The sequence below is a fragment of the Eriocheir sinensis genome, chromosome 44 (genome assembly GCF_024679095.1).
Source record: "Eriocheir sinensis breed Jianghai 21 chromosome 44, ASM2467909v1, whole genome shotgun sequence".
In the NCBI taxonomy this organism is placed as follows: domain Eukaryota; kingdom Metazoa; phylum Arthropoda; class Malacostraca; order Decapoda; family Varunidae; genus Eriocheir; species Eriocheir sinensis.
Genome location: NC_066552.1, coordinates 6307980 through 6319123, shown reverse-complemented (window position 1 = coordinate 6319123; position 11144 = coordinate 6307980). Strand labels below are relative to the sequence as shown.

General features: G+C 43.4%; 1 protein-coding gene across 2 annotated transcripts in view; it reads right to left on the bottom strand.

The window, feature by feature from the left end:
• The window catches only part of LOC126980361 (muscle calcium channel subunit alpha-1-like), a 261653-nt gene extending 250992 nt beyond the window's left edge, over positions 1-10661 (bottom strand). For both annotated transcript variants that reach the window (XM_050830186.1, XM_050830184.1), the window contains exons 1-2: positions 10158-10661; positions 8022-8261 (exon numbers count right to left, since the gene is read on the bottom strand). The gene's annotated coding sequence lies outside the window, so the exon portion shown is untranslated. The remainder of the gene's footprint in view (positions 1-8021; positions 8262-10157) is intronic.
• Between the last annotated feature and the right edge of the window lie 483 nt (positions 10662-11144).

Genomic DNA, 11144 nt, shown 5'->3' with positions numbered 1-11144 from the left:
TGCTACTACTGCTACTAAGAAGAACAACAACAACAAAAAGAACAAGAACAAGAACAAGAACAAGAACAAGAAGAAGAAGAAGAAGAGGAAGAAGAAGAAGAAGACCACTACTACTACAAGGTCAAAAGTAAAAGAAAAAAAAATTATACAGAAAGATGATATTTCGTGTGTGTGTGTGTGTGTGTGTGTGTGTGTGTGTGTGTGTGTGTGTGTGTAAAAATATATCTCACTTGTCCTCCACCACTTACACACAAGCACATTCCTTACATTCATCTTCCTCCTCCTTAACTGTATCTTCCTTCCTTGCAGCCGTTCCTTTAAATACGTTCCTTAGAGCCATTCATTTACGTTCCTCACAGTCCCTCCCTTACCACTTGTCTGTTCTCCCTTTCTTCTTTTATCCCATCTATACAGACATTCATTTACCGTCCTTCCTTACAGTCATTCCTTTACCCCTTGTCTGTTCCCCCTTTCTTCTTTACCCTCTTCTTTTATCCCATCTACACAGTCATTCCTTTACCCCTTGTCTGTTCCCCCTTTCTTCTTTACCCTCTTCTTTTATCCCATCTACACAGCCATTCCTTTATCCATTGTCTGTTCCCCCTTTCTTCTTTACCCTCTTCTTTTATCCCATCTACACAGCCATTCCTTTATCCATTGTCTGTTCCCCCTTTCTTCTTTACCCTCTTCTTTTATCCCATCTACACAGTAATTCCTTTACCCCTTGTCTGTTCCCCCTTTCTTCTTTACCCTTTTCTTTTATCCCATCTACACAGCCATTCCTTTACCCCTTGTCTGTTCCCCCTTTCTTCTTTACCCTCTTCTTTTATCCCATCTACACAGTCATTCCTTTACCCCTTGTCTGTTCCCCCTTTCTTCTTTACCCTCTTCTTTTATCCCATCTACACAGTCATTCCTTTACCCCTTGTCTGTTCCCCCTTTCTTCTTTACCCTCTTCTTTTATCCCATCTACACAGACATTCCTTTACCCATTGTCTGTTCCCCCTTTTTTCTTTACCCTTTTCTTTTATCCCATCTACACAGACATTCATTTACCTTCCTTCCTTACACCCATTCCTTTACCCCTTGTCTGTTCCCCCTTTCTTCTTTACCCTCTTCTTTTATCCCACCTACACAGACATGCATTTACCGTCCTTCCTTACAGACATTCCTTTACCTCTTGTCTGTTCTTCCTTTCATTTATTCTTTTTTACTCCCTCCCTTCTATCTATTCATCCATTTACTTTCCTTCCTAGCAGCAATACATAAGAACATCAGAATGTATGGAGTCTGCAAGGGGCCGTTCCCTATCCTACGTTCTTCAGAGCCATTCCTTTACCTATGTTCTCCCAGCCCTTCCTTTACGTTCCTCAAGGCCACTCCTTTCCCTACGTTATTCATTTATTAGGCAAACTTTTCACCTCTCCATTTTCATCTCGCAAGTAAAAACTGTCGCAACACTCTCAAGCTTTTAGTTCTCTTTTACTTAATTTGCATTTGCGACACACACTCTGCTCTGCCTCTCTGTCCCTCTCTCTCTCTCTCTCTCTCTCTCTCTCTCTCTCTCTCTCTCTCTCTCTCTCTCTCTCTCTCTCTCTCTCTTGTGCCTTAAAGAAATTCTCATTCGCTTCCCTTTCCTTCTTTCTTCTTTTTCCTCCATCTCTTCATTTTCTCCATCCTACCCGACCTCCATCTCTCCTTCCTTCCTTCCTTCCTCCTCCTCCTTTTCCTCCTCCTCCTCCTCCTCCTCCTCCTCCATCTCTCCTTGCCTCCACATCGTCGCTTGTTCTTCCTCCTCTTAAAAGTGGGTGATTATCATGAAGTAGGGAGGAGGAGGAGGAGGAGGAAGGAGGTTAGAGAGAGAGAGAGAGAGAGAGAGAGAGAGAGAGAGAGAGAGAGAGAGAGAGAGAGACGATGACAATGAGAGGAAGAACAACAAACAAATAAAGAAAAAAGCAGGACAGAAATTGCGAAAAACTGGAAATGGAGGAGGAGGAGGAGGAAGAAGAAATCGTAGGAGGAGGAGGAAAGAAGGAATAGTACGAGGCCGGAGGAGGAGGAGGAGGAGGAGGCGAACGAGAGGAGGAAGGAGGAGGAGGAGGAGGAAGAAGAGGATGAAAGAGAAGAGATAGAAAGAGGAGAGATGGAAGGAAGAGCAAGGGAGGAATAATTTTGACCCTTGCATCGGGAGTACGAAAAGGGGAAAGTCACATGCTGGGCTCAACGCTAATGGCTCGCACTGACTTCTTATATATGGGTGAGAGCAGGAGCAAGAGCGAGAGAGAGAGAGAGAGAGAGAGAGAGAGAGAGCACACGCTTCTCTCAAACAAGGAGGAATGAAGTCAATTTGTCAAAGCTAAAAAGACTTCATTTGCATAAACGGTTTGAGCTGTACAGTCGTGAGGTGAGAGAGAGAGAGAGAGAGAGAGAAAGAAAGAAGGAAAGAAAGAAAGAAATAGAAATAAATAAATAAAAAGTAAAAAAAAGAAAGATAATGAAGATGATGAAGAACAAGAACAATAAGAAAAACGAGAACTAGAACAGGAAAAACAAGAAAAAGAACACACACACACACACACACACACACATACACACACACACACACACACACACACACACACACACACACACACACAGAAACAGAGAGGGGCATAAAAGGTTATAAAATGGGAAGAACGAAGAGCATGAGAGGAGAGAATTTATATGGATGAGGAAAGGAGGAGGAGGAGGAAGGAGGAGGGAGGAGGAGAGGAAGAATGGAGGGAAGAAAAAAAATTAACTACCTCACTTTTTTTGTTCTGACGAAAAAAATAGTTCAGATAAGGAAATATTAATCTCTCTCTCTCTCTCTCTCTCTCTCTCTCTCTCTCTCTCTCTCTGCCAGGTATTTCACTCTAGCAAGTCATTAGAGGTTGTTTATGGCTGGAGACAAACCTCCCTCCTCCCTCTTACCTCTTCCCTCCTCTTCTCCTTACCTCCACTTCTTCCTCCTCCTCCTTCCTTAATCTCTTCTCCCCTCATCTCCATTCATGCTTTTTACTTTGCCTACTCCATCTTCTCTTATTCTCTCTCTTTCTCTCACCCCTTCCTATTACCATCTTCTCTTATTCTCTCTCTTTCTCTCACCCCTTCCTATTTCCTTCCCTTCCCTTCCTTTCCTCCTCCTCTTCCTTCATCTCCATTCATTTTTTTCCAACTCTTTTTTTTTCTTCTCTCCTCTTTCTCTCCTCATCTCTCTTCCCTTCCCTTCTTACCTCCACTTCTTCTCCCTCCCTTAGATTCTTCCCTCATCTCTATTCCTACTTCTCTATTGTACCAACTCCTCTTTTTGCTTCTCATAACTCTTCTCTCAGCCCCATTGTCTCCCTCTTCCTTTTCCCTCCTCCTCTCCTTGCCCCCACTTCTTCCTTCCAGCCCAACTGTCTCCATTTTCTTCCCTCCTCCTCTCCTTGCCTCCACTTCTTCCTTCCTTAATATTTTCCTCCCTCATCTCCATTCTTTCTTTCGTTTAACTAACTCCTCTTTTTTTCCTTTTCATCTCTTTCTCTCCTCGACGCTCTTGCCCTCCCTTCTTATCTCCACTCCTCCTTTTATCTCCATTCTCTCTTCCCTTCTATGCCTTTTCCTTCCCATCCTCTTCTTCCTTTCCGTTTGCTCTTAACTTCTTCCCCTTCTCCCCTCTTCCTCCTTTCCTTCATTAGCTCCTCCTCCTCCTCCTCTTCCTCCGCCTTCCTTATCCATACAGTTCCATCTTTATCCTCCTCTTCTTCCTCCTCCTCTTCCTCCTTTGCTCCTAATCTCAGCTTCCCTTCTTCCTTCCCTTCCTTTCCTCTCCTCAACCTTGGCCATTCTTCCTTCCGCTCCTCCCTCTCGATCCCTCCTTCCTCCCTCCCTTCCTCCCTTCCTCCCTCCCTCCCTCCCTCCCTTCCTTCCTTCCTCCCTCTCTCCCTCCCTCCCTTCGCCTACTTCTCCTCTTTAGGGTTGTTTTATTTCCCTCTGTAAGTGTTTGTTTGTTTCTGTGTGTGTGTGTGTGTGTGTGTGTGTGTGTGTGTGTGTGTGTGTGTGTCCTTGCCTCCCTCTTTAGCAGGTGATTAATCAAGTCTTGGAGTAGAAACGGAGTGTTACTCATCAGGAAAAGGAGGAGGAGGAGGAGGAGGAGGAGGAGGAGGAGGAGGAGGAGGAGAAGCATGGAAGTGGTGGGAGGCAAATAGGAGGGTAAGGAGAATGGAAGGAGGGGGAGGATGAAGGGGAAGAGTAAAAGAGAAGGGAAGAGGAGAGCGATGAAGGGAAGAGGAGATGGAGGGTGAGAGAGAATGAAGGAGAGAGAGTAAAAGGGGAGGGAAGGGAAGAGAGAGAGATGAAAGAGGAGGGGAAGATATGTGAGAGGGGAGTGTAAAATAGCGCAGGGGAGGAGAGAGAGAGAGAGAGAGAGAGAGAGAGAGAGAGAGAGAGAGAGAGAGAGAGAGAGAGAGAGAGAGAGAGAGAGAGAGAGAGAGAGAGAGAGAGAGAGAGAAAATGAAAGAAAATGAGAGAAAAAGAAAGAAAACGAAAAAAGAAAAAGGAGAGAGAGAGAGAGAGAGAGAGAGAGAGAGAGAGAGAGAGAGAGAGAGAGAGAGAGAGAGAGAGAGAAAATGAGAGAAAACATTTACGTGAGAGGAAACTGAAACGGAAAATAAAATGAAATGAAAAAGGAAGCGAATAGAAAAAAAAAGGAAGAAAGTTATAAAAAGGAGCAACAAAAAGCCAGAAGGAAAAGGAAGAAAACCGATAAAAAGGGAGGAACAAAAAGGAAACAAGAAAAAGGAAGAAAATTATAAAAAGGAGCAACAAAAAGGAAGCGAGAAGAAAAAGGAAGAAAATTATAAAAAGGAGCAACAAAAAGCGAGAGGGAAAAGGAAGAAAACCGATATAAAAAGAACAACAAAAAGGAAGCAAGAAGAAAAAGGAAGAATATTATAAAAAAAAAGGAGCAACAAAAAGCGAGAAGGAAAAGGGAGAAAATTGATAAAAAGGAGCAACAAATAGGAAGCGAGAAGGAAAAGGAAGAAAACCGATGAAAAAGGAAGCGAGAAGGAAAAGGAAGAAAACCGATGAAAAAGGAAGAGAGGAAAGATAACTAAAGGAACATAAAGGAGCGTCACGAAACACCTGACGCTAAATTTAATCACCGTGTTGGCATCTACCTGTCGTTTTTATTGTCGTTCTTATCTGGCGCAGCGAGTTACGGGCCTCTTTATTTTACTTTTTGCTTCGGCTTGTCTCTCATTACCTACGCTTTCCACACCTGTGCCCACCTGTGTGCCTCTGTACCCCACCACACCTGACACCTTTGATACACCCCTGGCTGAGACACACGAGCCTATATATAACTGCACCACAATACCTGGCTACATCTATGGGTAAAGCACCTGTGAATATATAAATTACAAAACCATACCTGTTCATACCTAACCCTAATACACCTGTGTTTATCTGTGTGTACCTTTAACTATATAATTTGAAAAACCATCCTGACGACTTGACGCTAACACACATTTTGAACCTAAGCCTAACACACTTCTGCTTATCTATGTTTACCTGAAATTCAATATATGTGCCAAACCATACCTGACTACACCTATACCTAGCCCACCTCTGCTTATCTATGTGTACCTGAAATTCAATACATGTGCCAAACCATACCTGCCTTCACCTATGACTAACCCACATATATACTGGCAAAACCATACCTGGCTTCACCTATGACTAATACACCTGAGCTTACCTATGTGTACCTGTGCCAGCATATACTTAACCTCACGCCTTTGCTACATCTAATACACCTGAGCTTGTCTATATATACCTGTGCCAATACATACTTAACCTTACACTTTTCCGTCATCTAACACACCTGAGCTAATTTATATATACCTGTGCCAATTCATACACCTAGCTACACCTGAGGCTCATGCACCTGTACTTTCCTTGTGTGTACTGCCCCTTAAGTGAAATGAACCCTAGACGCGCACGATTGAACCCAAAATGATCTTAAATTGAATCCTAACCCCCTAAAACTGAACTCAGAACTTAAAACCGGATCCTGAACCTCCTTACACTGAATCCCGCGATCATTTTTTACGCCTATACATCACTTTGAGCGACCTTATGTGCCTATTACTCTTCGACCTCACACCTTGAGCTCATACGTGTACCTGTGCCAATACGTACACCTGAGGCTCATACACCTGTTCCTCCCCGTGTGTGTACCTGTGGCTATGTATACCTGCACCGCGGCACCTCTTCCCTACCTGCACCACCGCACTCACCGCGCCCCGTCTGTCGTATTCCCGCCAGTAATGAGTCGGCGTTGCTGGTTATACGGCTGGCCCTACGCACACGAGCCATGTTTTTGTGTGCTGTGCTGTGCTGTGCTGTGTTGTGTGCGTGTGTGTGTGTGTGTGTGTGTGTGTGTGTGTGTGTGTGTGTGTGTGTGTGTGTGTGTGTGTGTGTGTGTGTAAGGCCATGCTATAAAAGTAAATGAGCAAAAACACGCTGGCCATATCCTGCCAACCCGCTAACTTACCTGATGATTCGATATTACACACACACACACACACACACACACACACACACACACACACACACACACACAAACTCTTTTTTGTGCTCCACCTTTACAAAACATGCGATATAATAAAACAGTTACTTATTAGGAGAAAAGACAATATATATGCTTAATAATGGAAATACAAAAGCCATATTACTGCCCCTCTAATAAAACAAATTAATGAGGGGAGAGGAGGAAACCTACATTAATTAGCTGGCTTTTTTTTCTCTCTCCATTGTTTTTTGCCGTTGAGCTGCTTCCTTCCTTTACTGTAAAATATGCCTAACTCATACAAAACCAGGAAAACAAGGAGACCATATCACTAATTTAAAGAAAAGAATAAATCCACACACTTAGGAATAACGAAATATATTGGAAGAAAAAGAAAGATGAGCTCAAATTCTTCACTCAGAATATGATGAAACTACGAAAAAACATTGGAAAGGAAAAACAACTCAAATTCTTCACTCAAAATATTACACGCCAAGGAGTAACGCTAAAAAAAGAGACGTTCGCATTCTTCACTAATTACGAAACTAGGAAACAATGAAGAAAAAAAAGTTCACATTCTTCGCTCAAAAATAACATGAAACTTCGAGAGAAACATTGCCCCCTTTCCCCGCCCCCCCCCCCCTAAAAAAAAAAGATAGGCATACATTTGCTATTCAGTATAAAACGAGACAGTAAAAAAATACAACTTGCAACCCTCAAAATCTTACGACACATGGAATAACACAAAATAAGAGATAGTCATAGGAAAATAAAGATAAAGTCATAGGAAAAAGAAAGGAATAACAAGAAAATAAGAGATAGTCATAGGAAAATAAAGAAAGAGTCATAGGAAAAATAAAGAAATAACAAGAAAATGAGAGATGGTCATAGGAAAATAAAAGTAATGTCATAAAAAAATAAAGAAATAACAAGAAAATGAGATAGTCATAAGAAAACAAAGATAAAATCATAGGGAAAGGAAAGATAGTCACATTTTTCACTCAATATATATGAGACAAGAAACTAAAAAAAATGACGATGACCTCAAATTCCTCACTCAAACTATTACGAAAGGAGAAACATCGATAAAATTTAATAAGCTTGCATTCTTCATTAAAAAAAATACTAGAGACGGAAGTTTTCGGACGTCACCGTAAGAGGGCCAAGAATGACGCAATATTATCTTAAGGCTAAAAACAGAGAGAGAGAGAGAGAGAGAGAGAGAAAAAGAAGGAAAGAAGAAAGCAAAAAAAAAAGGGGGAGGTATACGAGTATGATGAAGCATGAAAAAGAGAAGAGAAAAAATGAAAAAGAAAAATATATATTGAAGAGAAGAAAAAAGAGAAAAGGAGATTAAAGGAGAAGGAAAACCAAAAGGAACACGAGAGAGAGAGAGAGAGAGAGAGAGAGAGAGAGAGAGAGAGAATCAGGTACAAATGCTCACCTTCGTTGGTTCAGTGGTTCATGGAGCAGCGAGTGAAGCAGAGAGTGGAGTGTCGATCCGGACCGATTCGAAGCTTCACTGAGCCACAACACAACGAGGCGTGAACCGACCACCACCTTCGTTCCTTTCTCCCCGCCGAGTGGTTACGAAACACACGAATCACACTGTTCCGAGTCTGGGGGATTCGAACCGTGAACCCACTACTCACTGAGGCGTTTTATGTATCCTCCTCTGCCAAGGCTGCCGGTCGTGTGGAGGGAGAGAGAGAAAAGAGGGTTCGGTTTACGAGAGAAAGGGTTTGGATAGTTTTAAGGGGGATCGAGAATCAGTAAGGGGGTTCAGTGATGTGTATAGAGGCAAAAGGTGATGGGTTGAGGTAAGGGATCAAGAGGTTCAATCTAAAGAGGTTCGGATTAAGAGAATAGGGGGTTGGATAGTCTTAAAGGGGTTCAAGAATCAGTAGGGGGTCTTTAAAGTGATGTGTAAAGGTTCAGAAGTTGATGAGGTTGAGGCAAAGGATCACGGGTATCAATCTAAAGAGGTTCAGGATCCACTTTAAATATCTAAGTTCAGTTTTAGAAGGTTACGATTCCATTTAAGGTCATTTCGGGTTCAATCGTGCGTGTGAGGGGGGGGGGGGGAGTTCACTTAAGAGGGTTCAGTGCTGGGCTCAAGAGGATTGGATTCGAATTAAAGTGGATCTGAATATCAATGTAGGGCTTTCAAGGGTTCACATTAAGGTATCGGGGGCCAGGTGAGAGGCGGTGAAGTGCGAGGTGTGGTTCCTGTCAGTCAATTAATCAGTCCAGTTAATCAATCAGCCTAAGTCGGTGAGTCAGGCAGCGCGTCAGGAAATCAGCCAGTCTGTCACTCCGCCTGCTAGCATGAGGGGACGCTTTACATGATCTGAGCCTCACTGATGACAAGGGATGATGAAGACGGCGACTTTAGGAAGAGAGAAGGGAAGAACGAGTAAGAAGAACAGACAGAGGAAGAGGAGAGAGGGAAAAGTGAGGTAAGAAGGAAAGTATTAGAGAGTAGAGAAAATAAGGGAAAAGGAGCCTAACTGATGACAAGGGATGATGAAGAGACGACAACTTTAGGAAGAGGGAAGGGAAGAACGAGTAAGAGGAACAGACAGAGGAAGAGGAGAGAGGGAAAAGTGAGGTAAGAAGAAAGTATCAGAAAGAGTAGAGAAAATAGGGGAAAAGGAGCCTAACTGATGACAAGGGATAATGAAGAGACGACAATTTTAAGAAGAAAAAGAAAGAAGGGAATAGACTGGGAGGTAGAGGAGAGAGGGAAAAAACTGAGGCAAGAAGAAAAAGATCAGTGAGAAAAAATGAGAAACGAAAAAGAAGGAAAAAGTGACGCAGGAAGAAAGATGAGGAAGAAGAAAGATAAAGGAGAAAAAGTGAAGTAAGGAGAGGAGAGAAGGTTCAGGATGAGAAAAAAGGAAAAATGGGAGAGGAATAGGATTGCAGGATGAAAGGGGAAGGAAAAGAATGAATAGGAAGAAGACACGAAGAAAAAATACAGAAAAAAAGGAAAGAAAAAGCCAACAGAAAAACAATGACCCACAACTAGGAAAATAAGTGACCTTGAAAATACTGTAACCACGAAAAAAAAAAAACAGGAAGATGAAATGAAAGCAGGAGAGAGATGTACCCACCACCTGAGATAACTTAATCACCCCCGAACTCAGGTAAACAGCAGAAATAAGAAAAACAGAAAAAAACAAGCAAAATGAAAGAGGAAACGGGAGAGGAAAAAAAAAAGATAAAAGCAATGACCCCACACCTGAGATAACTTAATCACCCCCGAACTCAGGTACACAGCAGAAATAAGAAAAGAAAGGAAAATGAAAGAGGAAGCGGGAGAGAAAAAGAAGAGAGATAAAAGCAATGAACCCTCACCTGAGATAACTTAATCACCCCCGAACAAAGGTAAACAGCAGGAATAAGAAAGAAAACAAAACAAACTGTAAAACGGGGAAGAAAAATGAACGAGAGCAAGGGGACAAGGGAGCGAAGCGAGGGAGAGGGAGGGATAAAAAAAATTAAAAAAAAACACGACAGCGATAAATTCCACCTAAATCTCTGCCCTAGATGCACCTGTTCCCTTAATTAGCCTCACCTTCGCCGCCTAGTTCAGGTGTGATGGACGAGCGACGCTTAGAGGAGGAAAACGGGGGACGCGGAGGAATCGGAGGAGGAAAAAGGAAAGGAGGAGGAAGAAGAGGAGGAAGAGGTAGAGGAGGTGTCCGCTGTGCCGTGGCTCGCAGCACACATTGTTCTCACAGCTTAAAGCACAAAAAAGTAGTGGTGGTAGAGATTGTGGTAGTAGTGGTTGATAGTGGTAGTTGTGGTAGTGTTGCCGCTATAACATTGATGACTACAACAATAACAGCAACAATAACAGTAGTGGTGGTAGTGGTTAGTGTAGTGAAGGAGGGATACTGCAGCACTATTTTTTTCTTCGTTATTCTTCCTGTTGTTGTTGTTCCTGCTGGTGATTAGTGGTGGTGGTGGTGGTGGTCCCGGGCACACACGCACACACACACACACACACGCGCACTCTCTCTCCCGCCGCCCCTGTGTTACACTCCCTGGGCTGCCACCGACACACTGACGACCGAACCTGCTCCATGCTCGCTCCGGCAGGCTCCTCCCTCCGCCCTCCGCCTCTCCCCTCACCGCTCTCTCTCTCCCTCTCCTCCTCCTCCTCCTGCTGCAGTGATACCAGATCCACGCTACCACTACCACCGCTCCTCCTCCTCTTCCTCCTCCTCCTCCTCCTCCTAATCATTACTTTGCTATACACACGTGAAGGGTTAGCAAGAAGAGGAGGAGGAGGAGGAGGAAGAGGTGGAGGAGGAGGAGGATAAGCAGTAGAATAATAGTAGTAGTAGTAGGAATGGAAGTGGAAGGGAGTGGATTGCAGGAGTTAGTGAAGGTTGTGTGTGTGTGTGTGTGTGTGTGTGTGTGTGTTAGTTTCCGTTCCTCCGGCAGTGACACACACACACACACACACACACACACACACACACAGTTGGCATCAGTGGTGTTTGACGCCAAGAGGATGCCGACGCAGGCCTCACACAGCTGCTGGCATCTGACACAC